This window comes from Hevea brasiliensis, chromosome 10, assembly GCF_030052815.1.
Source record: "Hevea brasiliensis isolate MT/VB/25A 57/8 chromosome 10, ASM3005281v1, whole genome shotgun sequence".
Taxonomy (NCBI): domain Eukaryota; kingdom Viridiplantae; phylum Streptophyta; class Magnoliopsida; order Malpighiales; family Euphorbiaceae; genus Hevea; species Hevea brasiliensis.
The window spans coordinates 94,539,898-94,558,443 of record NC_079502.1 but is presented as its reverse complement, the minus strand read 5'-3'; the positions used below and the strand labels follow the sequence as shown (position 1 = coordinate 94,558,443).

At 32.2% G+C, this 18,546-nt stretch overlaps 1 pseudogene; it reads right to left on the bottom strand.

Moving 5' to 3' along the window:
- Positions 1-14,919: 14,919 nt before the first annotated feature.
- Positions 14,920-17,703, bottom strand: LOC131183814 (probable receptor-like protein kinase At5g24010; annotated as a pseudogene).
- Between the last annotated feature and the right edge of the window lie 843 nt (positions 17,704-18,546).

The window sequence follows — 18,546 nt, the reverse complement described above, 5'->3', positions numbered from 1 at the left end:
CACATATACATATGAGTTAATAACATAAATGAACTGCTATTAAACCATGATAATTTTAATAGAATTCTTATTATAAAATTTAAGGATACACATAGAAGCAGAGAGAATTTAAAGATACACATAAAAGCAGAGAGAAGGATTACCAAATTCTATGTTTATTGTTTTTTTTTTATGGAATTGTTTATATTTTTTTATTAATCAAGATATAGTTTCATAATTTTAAATTTAAACCCAGCTAAATTCCAAAATCAAATATTTAATCAAAATAATTTCAAATTTTGTTTATCTATAATATTACTTATACTATTATAAATTTAATACCGTAATTAAAATATAAAAAAAAAACATATTAAAATGGTTATAATAAGAGGAAAATAAAATATTGAATTTTTTTGATATAACATAATTTTATTATAACTTGAAAAGTATTGAAAATATATCTTTTTAAAAAATAAAAATAAATAAAAAATACAACAAAATTAAAAAATTATATAAAATAAAAAATTATCATATATTAAATTATTAATCTATTGCAAATAAGAAGACAAACTTACGAACGATTACAAACATCTATAATGTAATTATAAAATTACTATTATGTAAATTTAAAAATTTAAATAAATATAAATATATAAAAAGAAAAATATGTGGTGTCAGTGCCATTACGATAAGAGTAGCCAAAAATAGATATTTTTCTGCTTAAAACCAATCATGCTCATAGGGTTCTAGAGGGTCTAAACCTTGCAAATTAAAATAGTTATAAGTCATTGAATTCACATTAATATTTAATTAGATTAATCATATTTTAATGTCATGACTCAACCTATGGGTCGGACCGGCACTAAAATTTAGGCCGGCATAAAACCCTCAAGGCCCGTAGTAAGCTTTATTGTTTCCAAACCCATAATCAGGCTTATAATTTAGACTCAACATGCATATAAAAATAATTTTAAATTAAAACATTATAATTTTATTTCGGATCAACTTAACCCAATAATTATCAGAAACTCATATTAGGAGAGCTTAGCTCAACCCAGTTACATCATTTATAAATTGTTTAAGTATCATACAAATCTTTATTTATTAACCTCAAGAATGTAAATTAACACAATTTTCAAATAGGGTCTATACTACTGCTAACACATGTGGAGTTCTAAATTATAAATTTAGAGAATAATAATACAATTAAGTAATTATTGATAACCGGTGAGAAAAGAAGCAGGTTATTATTAAAAAGGTCTCCTCCTGTAGACTGAAAAAAATAAGGTGAACAGGAGTGAACGTTCGACTCAGAGAGTAAAATACCAATTTTAACCACAATTTCTATAGCTATCTAAAGCTAATACATCCTAAGGAGTGGAATGCAACACTATCAAAATTTTCATACACATTACATCATAGCAGTAAAAAGGTAATTTGAAACACTCACACACCCAGTAATGTTCAGACAGTACATATATGGGAGCTGATCCCCTATACAGCCCTCTTAATCCAACCTCTGCCAGCGAGTGTCTCTCAAGCTGGATTTTCGCTTAATAAACCAAATGCGGGGTCCTAGCGAGTGTTTCTCAAGCCGTGTTTACCTCGACTTATCCATAAAGGACCGGGTCCCAGCGAGTGTCTCTCAAGCCGTGTCTACCCCGTCTTGTCCATATCCAATACCATACTACACTCACGCCAACGGACGCACACTGCTCTAAATTACCACAAACAACATCCATAACACTTCATCAATTAAAAATGCGATATAAATCATGCGAAGTGTTTAACTATATAGATATATATTTATAAGTGATGTATGGGCATGCCTGAACATATAATAATATTGAAATTATAATTAAAATTAATATTTTACTCACAGCACACAAAGAGACGACTGTAGAGGTTGGGTGAAGGAAAATAGTTGACCCTGATCACCTACATAATTTTATTGTGAATTTATTAGTGCTAATTCAAATAAAGATAAATTTAAAGAGGTAAACACATCCTAATTTGTGCCGAAAATTTGACAGAATCTTTCCTATACCTAGGACCTACCCAACCTGCAAAAGGCTTCAAAATACACTTCTATATCTGCCAATAACGCAATCACAACTCAATCACATCACAAGGCCCCTCCTGAGCCCACCCAAATTGTCAACAATCACAATTTGAAAAATTATAATTTAGCCCCTATAACTAGCCCTTTTACAAAAACTATCCAAATGAACTCTAAAAATTCTAAGATTTTCCCTACAGTCCATAGCAATATTATAGAGCTAACGCAAAAGGAATTATAATTTTCTAATCACCCATGAATATTCTATTAATTTTATTCTAACCCAGTATAAGGAAAAAATTGAGCAATGGAGAGTTCGGATTTACCTATGCCAAATCTGACACCTGAAACGTGTCCAGAACGTCTGAAAATACTAGAATTGACTATAATATCGACCACATTCTGAGACAGACCGTCAGGCAACCGGATCTGGCTGAAAATGCAGTCCCAATACCTGTGAGCTATCTTCGATTCGATCACAACTAAATTAAGTCCAAATTTTTTAATAATTATTATAAATTTATTTTTAAATTTTGGGAATAAAAAAAAATTCGAAAATCTCACCAAGCGATCTGGACCGTCCGATTATCGCCTTTTTCAAACGGTATCCGATCGGAGCGGGACTAGTTCTATTTCGAAGATCTCGTCGTCCTAAGTCCATCGGTGGCCTCAGATTTTCAATACGACTGTTGGATTCCCGGAAAATGGCCGAAAAGTTTACTGCCTCAACTTTCCCTCTCATCTTTCTCTCTCTTCGAAACTCCCTGGAAACCTCCATGGAATGGAGCACTGCCAGTCGGGATGGAAAGCCTGTGGTCTCAGGAGTCGAGGGCCACCCCTCCCATGCTGGTAGGCCGTCGAAAACGGCCGAATATGGCCTTGGAAGTCCTCGTCGTCGCTCTCTCTCTCTCTCTCTTCAATTCTTGTCGCCCCCGCCTTCTTCCGTCATCGTTTCTTGTCCACTGGTGGTCGCCCGGTCACGTTGAAGCCGCTAGGGACCGGCAGCGGATCTCTTGCCGGCAAGAAGAAAAACGGGAAGGACGAGAGGAGAGAGTCGGGGAGAAAGGAGAGTGATGTGGGAGGGGGAGGGGGCCAATCGCGTTTTGGGTTTTTTTTTTTAACTTTTAATTACACTATTAATCCCTCAACTTCTTAGAGATTTACGATTAGGTCCAAAATTATTTTATTATGTTAAAGTTTAATAAAATTCTAGTAATGATAAAAATAAATATAATCTAGGAAAATTTAATTATTTTATTCTCATTTAATAAATTAACTTTAATTAATTTTATTTATTATCAATTTATTTATTATTATTATCTTCCTTTATTTTTAAAATCAATTCAAATAAATCCTATAATATTAATAACATAATATTTCCTTGTTATTTTATTTATAATTTTAAAAATTTTGGATTGTTACCTTTAATTTCAATTTAAATTCAATTAATTTAATATTTAATTGAATGACTATCTAAGTTTAATTATTTGTTTTGATCATATTTTAATTTAGATTTAATTCATTAATGTGTCTATTAAAAATTTTATATAATTTTCACTATTATATTTTTTATTATTATCCTCAAATAATGATAACATAAAAATTAAAATTCATTATCAACCGCGTACTTTCTAAGGCATATTTTTAAATTCTAAATTTAACAATAATTTTGTTATTATCATATTTCAAACATTATATTTTTTTTAATTATAGTTTTCTTATCAACTTTATTATCATAACATTTTAATTATTATAATTTAAATTTTAACCAAATTCAAACAATTATTATGAAATTTAAAATATTACAATTTAATAATTAAATGCTTATATAATAAATAGTAATTTAAATAAATTATATTGATAAAAAGATTTTAGACTAAAATGATTTTTGAAAGAACTTAAAATATGCAATAAATAGTATTTATGGAGAGATGTTTATTGATCTATATTCTCATGTTTTTACCTGATAATTCTTATAAACTTTAAATTATTATAAATATTTTTTACATAAATATTTAATTAAATAAATCATATATTTTATTCGCATTTTATTTTTAACTTATTTTATATATTTTACAATTAAATTATATTTTTAATAATTTATTTAATCGTAGTTATTATCAAAATAAAATATAATTAACAAAAAATAAAATTAAAAAAATGAAGTATTATTAAATTCGTTAAGTTTATTTTTAATTAAATAATAAAACTAAAAATAATATAATTTTAACAAAAAATTATCTAAAAATAATGAAGATGCACGTGCATCTACTAAGAATATTAAAGCAATTTTTAATCCAATTGAAATACTTTAGTTTTTTTTTTTTTTATGTTATATTGTTATACTTGCTTTGATATAAAATTTCAATTAGTATTAAACTTTATTTGTTAATTAATATGGGATTTAAAAAAAAAAAATTAAATTATGAGTATATATAAAAATTACACACTAAAAAAAAATAATAGTAGAGATTAAATTCTAAAAGAGCAATAATAATAATAATAATATTTTTTAAATAAAATTAATTTAAATTAAATTTATAAATTTTAATTTAAACTTAATTTTATTTGAAAAAAAAAGAAAAGAAATTTAATATAAAAATAAAGAAGTGAACTTCTTGAATTTTATTTAATAAAAAAATAAAAAAATTAACTTTATAAATTTAAATTTTTATGCTAAATTGAGTTTAAATTAAAACTTCTAAGTTAATTTAGGTAAAAAAACTGAAAATATAATAAATTGAACTTTCCATAACATTTTGCCCCTTACATTTATCAATATTCAGGCAGTCCAAAGAGGCAGTGGAACAATTACCTCTGGTCTTTCAACAGTGAATCATTTTTTTTTTCCTGGACATCTCCTATAAGTAGGAGAGGTAAAATGCAGAGTTTTCAAGATTCTAGTGCCAGTGAGCAACTAAGGTTAGACAAGCACACGTATTATGCAAATTGAAACATCAAAACAATCTTACAATCAGGTCAAAAGACATTAAGGATTACATTCAAGCCATGTGGAATTAAGGTGGACTCAACTGCGGCTTAAAGAAAAAAAAAAAAAAAAAAACTGAAAGAAAGAAGAAAGGTGGAGGAACATGCATGATTCATCCTGAAACTGACCTGCCGAGATTATCTAGCAGCATCAATTTTCAGTTGCGAGAACACCCTACTAGCCATTGTAATTCTACTATCATCACCTCCTGGAAATGAATCGTCTATCAACACCCTACTAGCCATTCTATTGTCCCCCAAAATGGGGGGGGGTGGGGGTGGGGGACGATCTTTATTGCGTTCTTTTCTTCATGCAAATTGTACAAGCTCAGAAGGCATTACTGTCGTTATTTATAGACATTACATTCATTGTAAGGTTGGGGGTAAAAAAACGCAAACAACACATTTGCGATCGCTTTTGCCTATAGTAATATATTTGAATATAGTTTTAAAAACTTAATAATTGTAATTTTTCATTTTTTTTATCATCTACATTCATAAATATTTATTTATTATATTGTCTCATATATATATATATATATATATATATATATATATATATATATATATATATATATATATATATATATATATATATATATATATATATATAACATGAACAAAACTGAAGTCAAGTTAAAAAATAAAAATAAGCTTAAATGCACTCCTAAACTTTTTTTTTTTTTTTTAAGTTCAAATAAGCTTATTTTGAACTTCTTATCCAAATAAACTCTCAACTTTTCAATTGAGATCAAACAGATCTAATTTTTTGAAAAAAAAAAATAATGATGTTTTGATAATTAAATATTAATTTTATAATTATAAAAATTAAAAATTTATTTATTATTTAAAAAAATAAAAATAAAATTTTTTGTTCGAATTATTATTATTATTATTATTATTATTATTATTATTATTATTTTGGTTACAAAAAATGGAGCAACAGCTCAAGCAGAACTAAGAGGTGCTAAATCTCGAATAGGCAATACCGCATTTGTCATGAAACAGCCACTCATCCAATGTTGTGGGAGCTTGAGATAATTCATGAACTCCAATAGGAAAGCCCTTTGCAAAATTAGCAAGACAGTCGACAGAAAAGTTAGCCTCCCTCCAAATATGCTAAATAGAAACCATCCAATTTCCGGTAAGCAAAAACTTTATAGCATCAAAGAGGGGTAAATGTCACACAATTAAATATCACACTGGTGCGTGTGAATCTGCAAATATACGGGTCGTATCAAGTAATAAAGTGATAAGTCAAGTATCATTTCCATGAGAATTTATTGTTTGAGTACCAAATTATGAATGAAGCGATTATTTGGACTAATGATTGATGAATAAATGGTAAATGTAAATGAGCAAAATAAAATTGATAAATCTAAATGGGTAAAGAGCAAGTAAGTAAATACTAAATCTAGATGCAATTGGACTAAATTAATAACGGATAATTCAAATCAAGGTCTAATTATGATAAGAATGATTCTAGAGTTGGGGGTTTATGCATAAATTAATTGAGAATTGTCTTGGGTATTCCAATTTTAAGAGAAAATAGAGTTTGAAAGTGATTGATTCTAAATTCCTTTGATATCTTTTTAAAACAAATCAAAGTGTGTTTTAAGATAATCAAACTTACTTTCGTACGATATTTGATTAATTTAAAACTCATTAAATTTTATAACCAATCATTAAATCCTCTTAAAACTCTAGTTTATTTCTAAATCTATGTAATTTTAAGTTCTAATCCTTGATTATCTATCAATAATCTTCACCTTTCGGTTCTTCAATCAAATATTAACATAATATCCAATGGGTACCAACATTAGGCAAGTAAATCAAGCACACAAAAAAAGTATCAAAACTCATATTTATATAAAATATGGAAATAACCAATTCAAATCCACAAATTAATCTAAAATATATTTTCTAACTCTGAAATTCAAAGAGTTTACTCACTCATGTTAGTAGTTACAAGAGAGATTGATGGAAACGTAAAAAAAAAAACATAATGAGAGGACTAAAAATAGAAAAACCCAGGTAGAAGAACCCAAAACTCTAAGTCCTAAAGCTTCCAGATATGGCTGCAGTAGCTCATCTTCTTCAGAATCGATGTCGTTCTTTTCCCTTCTCCTGTTGTAATTTTTCTTTTCTCTTTTCCTTATTGTTACTTCTTGTGGCAAAAACTAGAAAATGATCCTTTTATATGGTCTCAAAAGTTGCCTAAAAAATAGATAAGAGCCAAGGAGTGGATAGGAAATGAGGTGTAAAAATATCCAAGTTAGCAGAGTTATTCACGTCCTGGGCAGTCTGCTTAGGGTACTGCTTACCCTAAGCAACATCTTCAGCAATTTTTGACCTCTGCATATACTGTCTGCTTAAGGTTAAGTAGACCCAGAGTATATCTTGGCAGGTTTAGGATAAAATGAGTTTTTCTGCTCATGCTTGACTTTCAGCTTAACCTGAGTTGCACCTTAAGCACTGCTGCTTACCCTAAGCAGGATCTCAAGCAGGACCCTAAGCAAATCTCGACAGGTTTTGGGAAGAAAGCTTGAATGTGTTGGATTTAAGCTGTGCTTGACTTGCGGCTTACCCAGGCTTAAGGTTAAGCAATATGACATACCTTGAGCAATATCATAAGTAAAGTCTCAAGTAAATTTCGGCCAACTTGATCTTTCAAGGTTTGATTTTTTTAACTTTTCTCCATGCTTAAGGGACTCCAAATTTCTTCAAATCACTTTCTAATACACTCATTAACCTTCAATTTATCAAAAAAACCTATTAAAAACAACAAAATTACAAAAATCAAATATAAAGTAACTAAAGTTAACAAATAAGCTAAAATAAAGCTTAAAGCATAAAATATACTAAAATATAAGGGCAAAATGGATGTAAAACTATCCTAAAATGCCTATATGAAATGAGTGCAACAAATTCCCCTAAACTCAAACATTTGCTTGTCCTCAAGCAAATTAAAAACAGTTAATGCAATTTGGGGTACCTTTCCTTAAATTCATGAAAACTATTTATCTAAGCTCTCAAGTTTACATTTAGCCACTAACAAAACATATGCCCACTTTCAAGGTACAAAGAATTCAATCCTTGTCAAAATTATCACCGTTTAGCTTTGGGTCAATTATCCATATCATCAAGCCCAAACCAATCAATCACAAAGAATAATCATACCTAAATAGACTCTAGAGCAATCCATAAACTAAAATATCTCAAATAATAATGGAAGTAAATGAATGGATGAATGATATCCCAATCCCATAGGCAATTCTCCTATTTTAATCTTCACTAATGTAGCAAAACACTATAAAAAGATCAAAAGGACTTTTAAGGGTTGTAATGGGGTTAAGGGGGTGATAATGTGGCTAACAAGGAAAAGATAAAGGTAACAAAATAGGAGAATAATCAAATTATTAAAAGATCAAAACAAACAACCCTTTTTTTTTTTTGGAAATGGGAGAGGGAATTTTATAACTATTCACCAATGCTAACATACAATTTTGATGCTTTTGGAGGGACTACATAAATAACATTGACTTTGAATTACAATTGCCCTTTTTTATTCACCCCCAAACTCATTTCTTTGTGTACTTAAGAGGTGAATTACTTTACATACTACAATTAAATTTGCTAGCCTTTTTACTTTAGTGACTTCTCCTAACTAATTATTATATATATTTTTCTTTTTTTATATATATTTTTTCTTTTTTTTATTATTTTTTTAAGTATATCTATCACTCAAAGAATTATTCTCATAAAGGATATGTAAGCGTTTGGGTTTATGGCTAGGCAGTAATGTGGGTTCCAAAGAAATGAAAGGGATCAATGTAGGCTCAAATTGGTTCCAAAGGGAATTTTTAAAGTAAGGTCAGCTAAGGTTAAAATGTGGATTTAAAATCCAAAGAATGCCTAGATCATTTCTTTCTCAAGTGCATGCTATGATTTTGCCTTGAAAGGTTTAGAAGGATTGTTCTAGGATTGGTGAGACATCAATTAGCTACTTTTTATCCTAGAGTTTTTTCTAGGCACTCAAAGCCAATGCAATTGATTGGGTGACCCTTGGCTAAGAAGATATAAACTAAGGCAGAGATCTAATAACCTTGCACCTATTCAGAACTTTCAATCCATCAAACCATTCTAAAAGTAAGCTCAATTGCTCTTCAAAGTAATTCTTAATCCTCTAAGGACAAGGTAAAAATTTATTTTTATGATATGCATGATCCTAAAATAAATACAAAAATCAAATTATAACTAAGTGTCATCTATGTGAAAACTATATGCAAGTGTATATGTATGAGTATAGACATATGTGTGGTATAAGTGTATGGATTAACTATATATGAATGAATGAAAATTTTTTTAAAAATTTTGCCCTCACCCCCAAACTCAAATGAGACATTGTCCTTAATGTCTAAAATGAACGCAAAGATGGACAAAATTGTGTGTGCTAATCAATTAATGAAATATATACTATTGGGAATTAAATCAATATATGCTCAAGAATTTCCAAATTAAGCTCAAAATGATATTAACAATGAAGCGTTAGAGAGAAAAATGTGAAAAAGTATCCAAAATATATGAATTTATAATGCTTAAGAAGGTGCTTAAGATGTTGCTTAACCTGTTGCTCAGGGTTAAGTAAGGTTTGCATATGGTTAAGTAAGATCGTAAGCAGTAGCAACATGCTAAAAATATAAAGAACTGCAAGTAAGCCAGTACCTTACGATGAAATTAAACATATGTGGCTGAAGGTAAACCGTGTAACTCATCAATATCGACAAAATTAGAATTGAATAAAAGATAAAGTACAAAAATAATATGCAAAAAAATGAAAAGGAAAAAGTAGAATAAAATAAGATCTAATAGTTAAAGCAAGAATCAAACCAAAGAGCATTCACTACTGCAAAAGCATATTATAAAATAAAGTAAGATAAAAGTAAGCTATAGGAAATTTGCAAAGTGCAAGCACAGTCATAAAATAAAAGAAACTACAATTGTGACCAAAGTTTCGAATTTAACAGATAAATTACAAAAGTAAACTCAAGACATAAACTAAAACTGAAATAAAACTAAGTTTGGAATAAAGCCTAAACTACTGTTAAACTAAAGAAACTGCTGCTACTATTGCTGCTGTTAAGGCTTTGCTATTATTGATGGGTCTACTGGTGGCACAGGGGTTAGTGCATCAGGGTCTGCTTCAGATTTTACAGGAGCTTCTTGGTGATCTGAAGCTTCAAAGGCTGTTTCTAAGTTTTCTGTGAGGTCCTTCATCTGTTGTAGCTTGTCTTGGCCCCAGTGATATAGGTTGTTGAAAGATTGGGCTAATTTTTTGTAGAGCTCTAACATTTGAATTTCCTGCTGCTTTTGTTTCCTTTTAAGAGATGAAAATCTCTTTTTAAGCCTCTTTTCAAGCCTCTTTTCTAGCTTCTTCTGCTGTTTTACCTGCTGCTGACCCAAAGCATCAATTTTAACTTCTAACCCGTTCCAGGTTTCAAGAATTTCTGTGGTTTCAGTTGGAGGAACAGATGGTTGGACAGTAAAGCTGGCTACTTTAGATTCTAAGGATCTTAAAACGAATAGAATTTCTGGTGAAAACTGTTGTTCAGTAGCTACTTGAGGTGCTTGCACAGGTTCTACTAGTGCATAAGCACCTAGTGTTGCAGACCCACTAACATCACTATGCTGCTGTAATAACACATAAGTGTGCCCTTTCTTCTCACAAAGATCCATGTGAAGCAACATTGTGCTGTCAAAAGATGATTCACCAGAAACTGGCACAAGCTTATATAAACTAGCATCAAAGCCAAATGAATTGGCTATGATAGTTATATATCCTCCAAAAACTATGCTACCTGTGGTGTGCCTTGTGACAGTTTGGTGCCAATGAGTAGCTAAGAAGTAGGCTATGATAACTGATTTTCTCTCCTTCATACACCACAAGAAAAATAAATCTCCAGCACCCACAATGCTATTACTGTGCCCTCTGCCTAAGGCAGTGTAAGAGATAAATCTATGAAGATATTTCAACACAGGATCTATAATCCTGGTTGCCTTTGCTGTCCTCTGCCTATAATAACCTCCATAAGGAGCAATTTCCTTCCAGAACTTAATAGGATCATAGATGGTTTGTTGCCACTCAATGCTCTTATACCCAGCATCCTGAAAACCAAAGATTGCACTCATAGAGCCCATATCTAACTCCCTATCTACACCAACGCATCTGAAGCAAATTACATCTCTATGGCTAGGGACATTAGGTTTGAAATTCAACCTTAGGGAACTCAAAAACTCCAAAGTTAAGTCTTTATACAATGGTTCCTTAATCCTAGCAAACTCCGTCCAATTGATAGCATCTAAATAAGCAAACACAGCATCATATATTCCCAATTCTCTTAAAATTTGCTCATCCATATATTTATTTGCTGAAATGGGTTTGGAGGCTAAACTCTCATATGCATTTTTCATATCTATGTCTTTAAAGGCCTAAGCTAATGGAGAAGTTACCTCCTTTATGTCATCTACAGACGCTGAAGGTACTGCGGAAGCACTAGTAGGCTGAGAAGATGTCAAAGGTGACTAAAATACAGGGATTGGATCAACTGGTGATGAAATTGATGATGCTAACCTTGTTCTCTTACTAACTGGCTCTGAGGAAACCCTTGGTGAAGATTCTAAGTCCATAGGAATAGGAGATGACCCTTTTCTTTTTGTGACAGAGACTTTCTTGGTCCTACCTGCAGCCATTTTGATTTTGGTTTTAGGTTTGGCTTGAGTTGGCGCAGGTTCAGGCATTGGTTCTTGAACTTGAGTTTCGATAGTGGGTGTTTCAAAAGGGGTTTCGATGGCAAGGGCAAGGATGGGGGTTTCTATGGCAGCTTCTTATTGTGGTGTGAGAGCTGTAGGCAGAATGAGGGAAGGTGTTTGGTCTTAGGGTGGTGGTGGTGAATGTGGTGGTGATTGTGGTGGTAGTGGTGGGTTTGGGTTAGGGTTAACGCTAGCAGAAGGTGAAAATGGGTGTTCCATTTTTTATTTAGCAATTTTTTTGGATTTTTGGGATTTGTGGGTAGATCAAACCTTAGTTCTCACCATTAAATAAGAAGAAATAATCCCTTTAACTTCCTAAGAAGCGCTTGGAGGTATGGGGGAGAGTGTGGTAGTGTGCTTTGGTTTTTCGGGAGAGACAAAGGGATAAAAGTGGCAGAAATTTAGGACTTTGAAATTTAGGGCAAACAACTGGTGGCTTGGGGTAATGCTTAGGGTAAGCACAAATTTGCTTGGGGTTAAGCAGGATTTGCATAGGGTACAGCTTAGGATAAGCAACATCATTAGAAAGTTTCGGCAGGTTTTGGGAAAAATTGTGATTTCACTTACCAAAAACAGTCAAAATGCTATGGAATGCTATCATGACCCTCAGCAATTATCAAATACACATAAACACCAGAAAATCTAAAAATTTAAGTTCATCATCTCTCAAATACTTATCAAGCATGATATAAATATGTGGGAATTGAGAGACAAATAGCTCAAATTAGGCACAAATTGTAGATGACCCTTGCTGCGTAATGAAATGGACTTATTCCTAAGCTTATACCCAAAACACACTTTCAGCAGCATTTGAGACAAATTCCATGCATTTAAAAATTGCAGAAAAGACATAGAAATTGACTTCTTAAGCAACATGAACAGTAGCATGAACTGTAACATAAACAGTAACTTAAACAAAATTATGCAAATTCTAACAAACTATAAAAATTATATATACACTAAAAGATAAAACTCAACAAACATTATTTTTGCACTTCAATAAAGCTCACATCAGTCCTGAATATCAAAATTGATCGTCATTCAAGTTGCATTTCACAAAATTTACACAAGACACATCTTTAAACATGTGCTATGAAATAGATTTTCTATATCAGCAATTTAGTACAAATTTAAAAGTGTTATTGTTCACAAGAACTAGATAAATGTAGAAAGTTGTTTTATACTTACTCCCTCTCAATTCTTTCCTTTTTGCTACAAATCTCAATTTGCCCGATCTTCATGAATGACCTATAAAAGATAAACAAATGCCACTTTTGAGTTTAATAAGGGTGAAAACTAAAATGAGATGAAATAGAAAATTAATAAACTATAAAAAAATTCACTTAGGTTACCTCCCAAGAAGCGTTTGTTTAAGGTTTTAAAATTGACCTTCTACTCCAAATCACCTAAATATTCCTAATTGGGGAACTAAGCCATGAAACCTCTATAAACTTTTGTATGAACTCTCCAATAATATAGTGCTTTAATCTTTACCCATTAACTTTAAAAATACCTATATCCAGTTTCACATGGATATACCTTTATAACATTGTAATGCCTTATCTATCTTTGACTTCAATTTTTCAAAAAATAATCTTATACCAAAATTATATAAGAGAATAACACCTCCCTCTTATAATTCTTATTCTTTTCTCCTAATGTGCTTATTATACCACCCTTAATTCTTTCTTTATAAAGTTTAGCATCTTCATAAACATCCGGTCTAATTTCTTTGCCTATACTGATGCTAAGAAAGAATTCCTCTATTAAGGGAGTGCTGCTACTGGTTTGCAGAGTAAAATTCTTTAACAAAGAAAACCCAGAAGCCGAAACATCGAAATGAGCTGCGGAGAGATTATCTAGGGATGAGAAAGCAAAGAAGTGTAGGCGTAGCAGAAAAGTACCAGAGGTACTGATTTCGAACTCATAAAATGAATTTTCCCTGAAAAGTCTAGCTGTTTGATACAGAGATGGTGTTTTCGTTGATCTGTCGCTATCTTTAACAGTGCTGCTCTGCCCTTTGAATGTGAAGGAAAGAGAATTTCCAGAAGATGAGTCACCGGTGAAGGTCCGGCCGGCGGAGGATATATTGGTGTCTGAACCACAGCTGATGAAATACTCTTCGGGGCGAGTGTAAGCTGAAGAGGGAAGTTGAAGCGATAAGAAGTGGAGGAGAAAAAGAAGAGACGAAAAAGAATATGGGATTTCACGGAAGTGTCTTTTCTCCATGAAAAACGGTGAGAATTACTTGCCTTGTGATTTACTTTGAAGAGCGATTGATTAAAGCCAATGGAGTTGGGAGTTGAGAGGAGCGATTGGTATTGCGTAAGAAAGAAGAGTTGAATAGTTATCGCGGACTTGAATTGTCAAAATATCAACCATACAAATTGCAAAAGTATTCATTATGGCAATATATTGTTATTGTTTTTAAAAACCAATAATTTAATAATATATGATTATACAATTAATTAATTTCAAGCCAAAATCTTATTCTTCTTCTTATTATTAATAATAATTTCAAAAGAGTATAAATTATACTTTATTTTAAAATAAATAATTGAAATTTCTTAAGAGTCAAAATTAAATTTTTTTAAAAAAATATTAATATAAAATTATAATATATGTTAACATTTAATCTTTAACCCAACTCAACTCAATTAAACCTTTATCCTGAGATCGATTATATGAATTCGCTTTCTTCGTTTTAAACGATTTTGGGTTAAATCCTCAGAATGTGTAATACTATTCTTCTCCAAGTCAATTTAAATCTATCTCTTGTGCTCTACTTGTCTAACTGGAGTCTCCATATGTCTACGCTTCAATCAAATTACTTCAATCTCATTTCTCTTAACTTATCATTTAATTAAAGAATCTAAATGATATATAAATTAACCATTTACACCATGCTGTATATTATTTTTATAAAAAAATTTTCAATTATCAAAATTACTCAAATTATATATATGAATTTAGTCTATTTATATATAAGGGGTTATTCTAATTAATTTTCTTTTTTATTCAAGAGGACGAAATAAATTCTAAAATAAATAAATAAATAAATCAGAGCCCCTAACAAGCGTTGCTGAACGTCTTGAGGAGGCTGAGGAAGGACCCGAGTCCCTCTAGCTATATTATTTAGAAATTTTATTATATTTAGGAATCAATGACATAATCTCGTCTACAGACTTTAAGGATTACATTCAAGCCATAAGAAATTAAGGTCGACTCATCAGAGATTTAAAAGAAGAGGGAGAGAGAGAGAGAAGAAGAAGAAGAAGTAGAAGAAAGAGGAGGAGAAACATGCATGATTCATCCTGAATCTGACCAGTCGAGATTATCTGCCAGCATCAATTTTCAGTTGGGAGAACACCCCACTAGCCATTAAATCTACTATCATCACCTCCTGCAAATGAATCGTCTTCTTCAGCTGGTACTCTATGAGATGGAAGGTGATCTACAATTTGAAATGCCAGTTCCATAGGTGCACTGTTCATGCTGTCATCATCTATATCTGTGTGCTTTGAAGTTAGCTGAAGCCACAATGCAAATTCCAAGTCCCACAACACATCATGCATCATAGGCCTCTTCACGCTAATAGGCCTCAAACATTTCTCAGCAGTTTCACCAAATTTTCGCAATGAACTAGAGTTGATGGTACCTACCAGAGCAGGATCAATAATTTTTTCAAGCTGCCCTTTCTTTTGCCAAAGCATCCCCCATTCTGCTAAGTTCACCTCCTCCCTCCGATCGGTGGTCATAATAGCTGGTCTGGCACAAAGCACCTCAAGAAGTACCACTCCGAAAGAGTAAACATCAGATTTTTCTGTCAATTGTAGGCACATAAAATATTCAGGATCCAGATAACCAAAGCTGCCTTTTACACCTGTGTTCTCGTCTGGATCCAGAGGACCTGACTTAGAAAGACCAAAATCAGCAACTTTAGCTATATAATCTTCATTAAGCAGGATGTTTGTTGACTTAACATCACGGTGAATGATTCTCGTTGCTAAGCCAGTGTGCAGATAATGAAGTCCCTTTGCAGAATCAATGCAAATTTTAAGTCTTTGCTCCCATGACAGTTCAGATCGTGAAGTTGACTTTTCAGAATCCGCATCTGATATGTAAAGATGATCTCTCAGAGTACCCTTTTCCATAAATTCGTAAACCAATATCATCTCAGACCTCTCATCACAATATCCAATCAAGGAAACAAGATGACGGTGGCGAATTTGGGATAAGACCATGATCTCAGTTTGGAATTCCAAAATACCCTGCCCATGACCTGGTTCACTTCTTTTCACTGCCACTTGTACACCTTCACGGAGTATTCCTTTGTAGACTTTCCCAAACCCACCCTCTCCAATCATCAATTTTGAATTGAAGTTCTTCGTTGCGCGCTGTATTTCAACATATGGTATCTTCAATGCCAGTTTCAAGTCAGGAGCAATGGACACATTGGCAGTTCTTTCAGACGACCAATTATAAGAACTTCCTCCATAAAGAGGCATAGAAAATGGCCTACCTGAAGTCCTATAAGATTTTGTTCTTCTGGATTTCAGGATCACCAGTAAACCTATTATTAAGACCACAACAAATAGCAAAGTACTTACTGAACCAACCATAATAGGCTGTGTTTTCTTCTTGGGTTTCTGTGATTTTTTGAAGTATTTTCATAATCTCCAGTCCATTCAAAATGGCATTTTTAGTTGCAAAATCATTGAGTTGAGAATCATTGAGTCGATGCAAACTTACATTTATGAATCCAGAATTATCTGACTCAACAACAAAATCAAAGTAAAATGGTGGTGCCAGACGTCTAGTTATGTCATAAGAACTGATATTCGCACCGAAGTTGCTATAAATATGAAAATAGAACTTGAGAGCACCATGTTGTGTACTAATAATGTCACAAAAGTGTACCCGAACAAGGTAATGAGAATTCTTGCTGACATTGAAACCCCAAGTTATATTGGAAAAATTTGTCTGCTTCAATTCTTTAGCAGTCCTATATACAAGATCAGGAGCAACATACTCAATATTCTGCGGACCATTAAGCAGTGGCTCAGAATCTTTGCAGTTTCAGGGTAAGTCAAGAAATCATCGTCGCGTATCCAATTTCCCCACAGCCCATCGCTAGCTGCTGTGAAGTTGGAACCTCCAACATTGATCCTGTAGTTAGTATACAAGCCCTGAGAGAGCAACCCACTGAAATTGCCTTTCTTTCCTGCAGCAGTGATTTGAGTTGTGTTGTCAGGGATGAAGCTTTTTGGAGCAAGAAAGACTTCTATAGCATTTACAAAGGCAAAAGATCTATGGGAAGGTATGAAGTCAATAACAAATTTTCCCCTGCCTAAGGTGAGCAAGAATTCCTCAATCATAGGCGAATTACTTAGAGAGACACTAAAATCTGATAGTAATAGAAACCCAGAAGCCTGGACACTGAATAGACCACTGGCCAGATTAGCATCTGGTGATGAGAAGGCAAAGAAATGGAGTCTTATTATGTATGTGCCTCTCTCATAGATGTGCAAACGATATGAAGATGATTTGTGGAAAACTCTTGCAGTTTGATAAAGTGAAGTATTTTCTGATTGGCTGCTGCTCTTGACAGAACCATCAGGGTAAGAGAGGTCGCCAACAAAAGTTCGCTGCCCAAGACTGGCGTTGGACTGTGATCCACAATTAATGAAGTACTTATCAGGAGGAGTGTAACCTGAGGAGGGAAGAATGAGAAAACAGAACTGAATGGTTAGGAAAGGAAATAGAATGAAAAGAAACTGGCAAGGCTGAAGCTTTTCCATGGAAATGGGTGGAAGGTGCTGTTTTTTTCAGGCAGAGTGAAAATAATCGGCATCTAGGAGGGGAAGAAGAAAAAGGTGGTGATCAACAGTCATGCATATGCTTACAAAAGTAAAGTTGTTAAAGAAAGATTAAGACCTGATTTTGATGGTTGGACTATATGTATACTCGTACTTTTGGGTAGAAATGCTGGAGACGTACAACGTTGTTCATGTACTCACAGTATTGCAGTGGGATTATAATAATCTGTAAAAGCACATACTAAAGGGAATGAAGTGTAGAACCTCAACAGTGATTCCTTGAGAAAGGCTAGATAAACAAAATTGAAACAGAAGTAGAACAACTTGTAGTTACATTCTAATGCAAAACCCTGTCCAGAGCAAATGTAAGGTGGGGAACTTACTGTGAGGCATAACATAATCCCGTAGAATACCTAATAAACTACCGAACTTCACCTACCGATAACTCATTAAGTACCCTACATGAGATTTTAAAACAATTTTCTTACTTTTGTTAAGTGGTGAGCATTTTCTAGTTGGTATCAAAATATTTAATTAAAGTTGAAAGCTAGTTGAAAATTTTGGCCCATTTTATTTTTTCGCAAATTTTATAAAAATTTCGGCAGAGTGCCGTCTGTATTTTGAGAAAACAGTTCTTCAAATGCCTGAAAAAAAGGCACTTCCAATAATTTTTCTCAACAACTTCTTCAAATTCACAATCATCTCAATCAATTTCAACACATTTATCAACTTCCAAAATTCGAATTCACCATTTCCAATATCCAAAAATCATCAAATACCATTAATGAATTTCATTCAATTCAAAATAAAATACTACCATTCATATTTCATTAATAACAAAGTAATTTATATACATCATTGTAAAAATTTACATTAAAAGAAATTCAAACT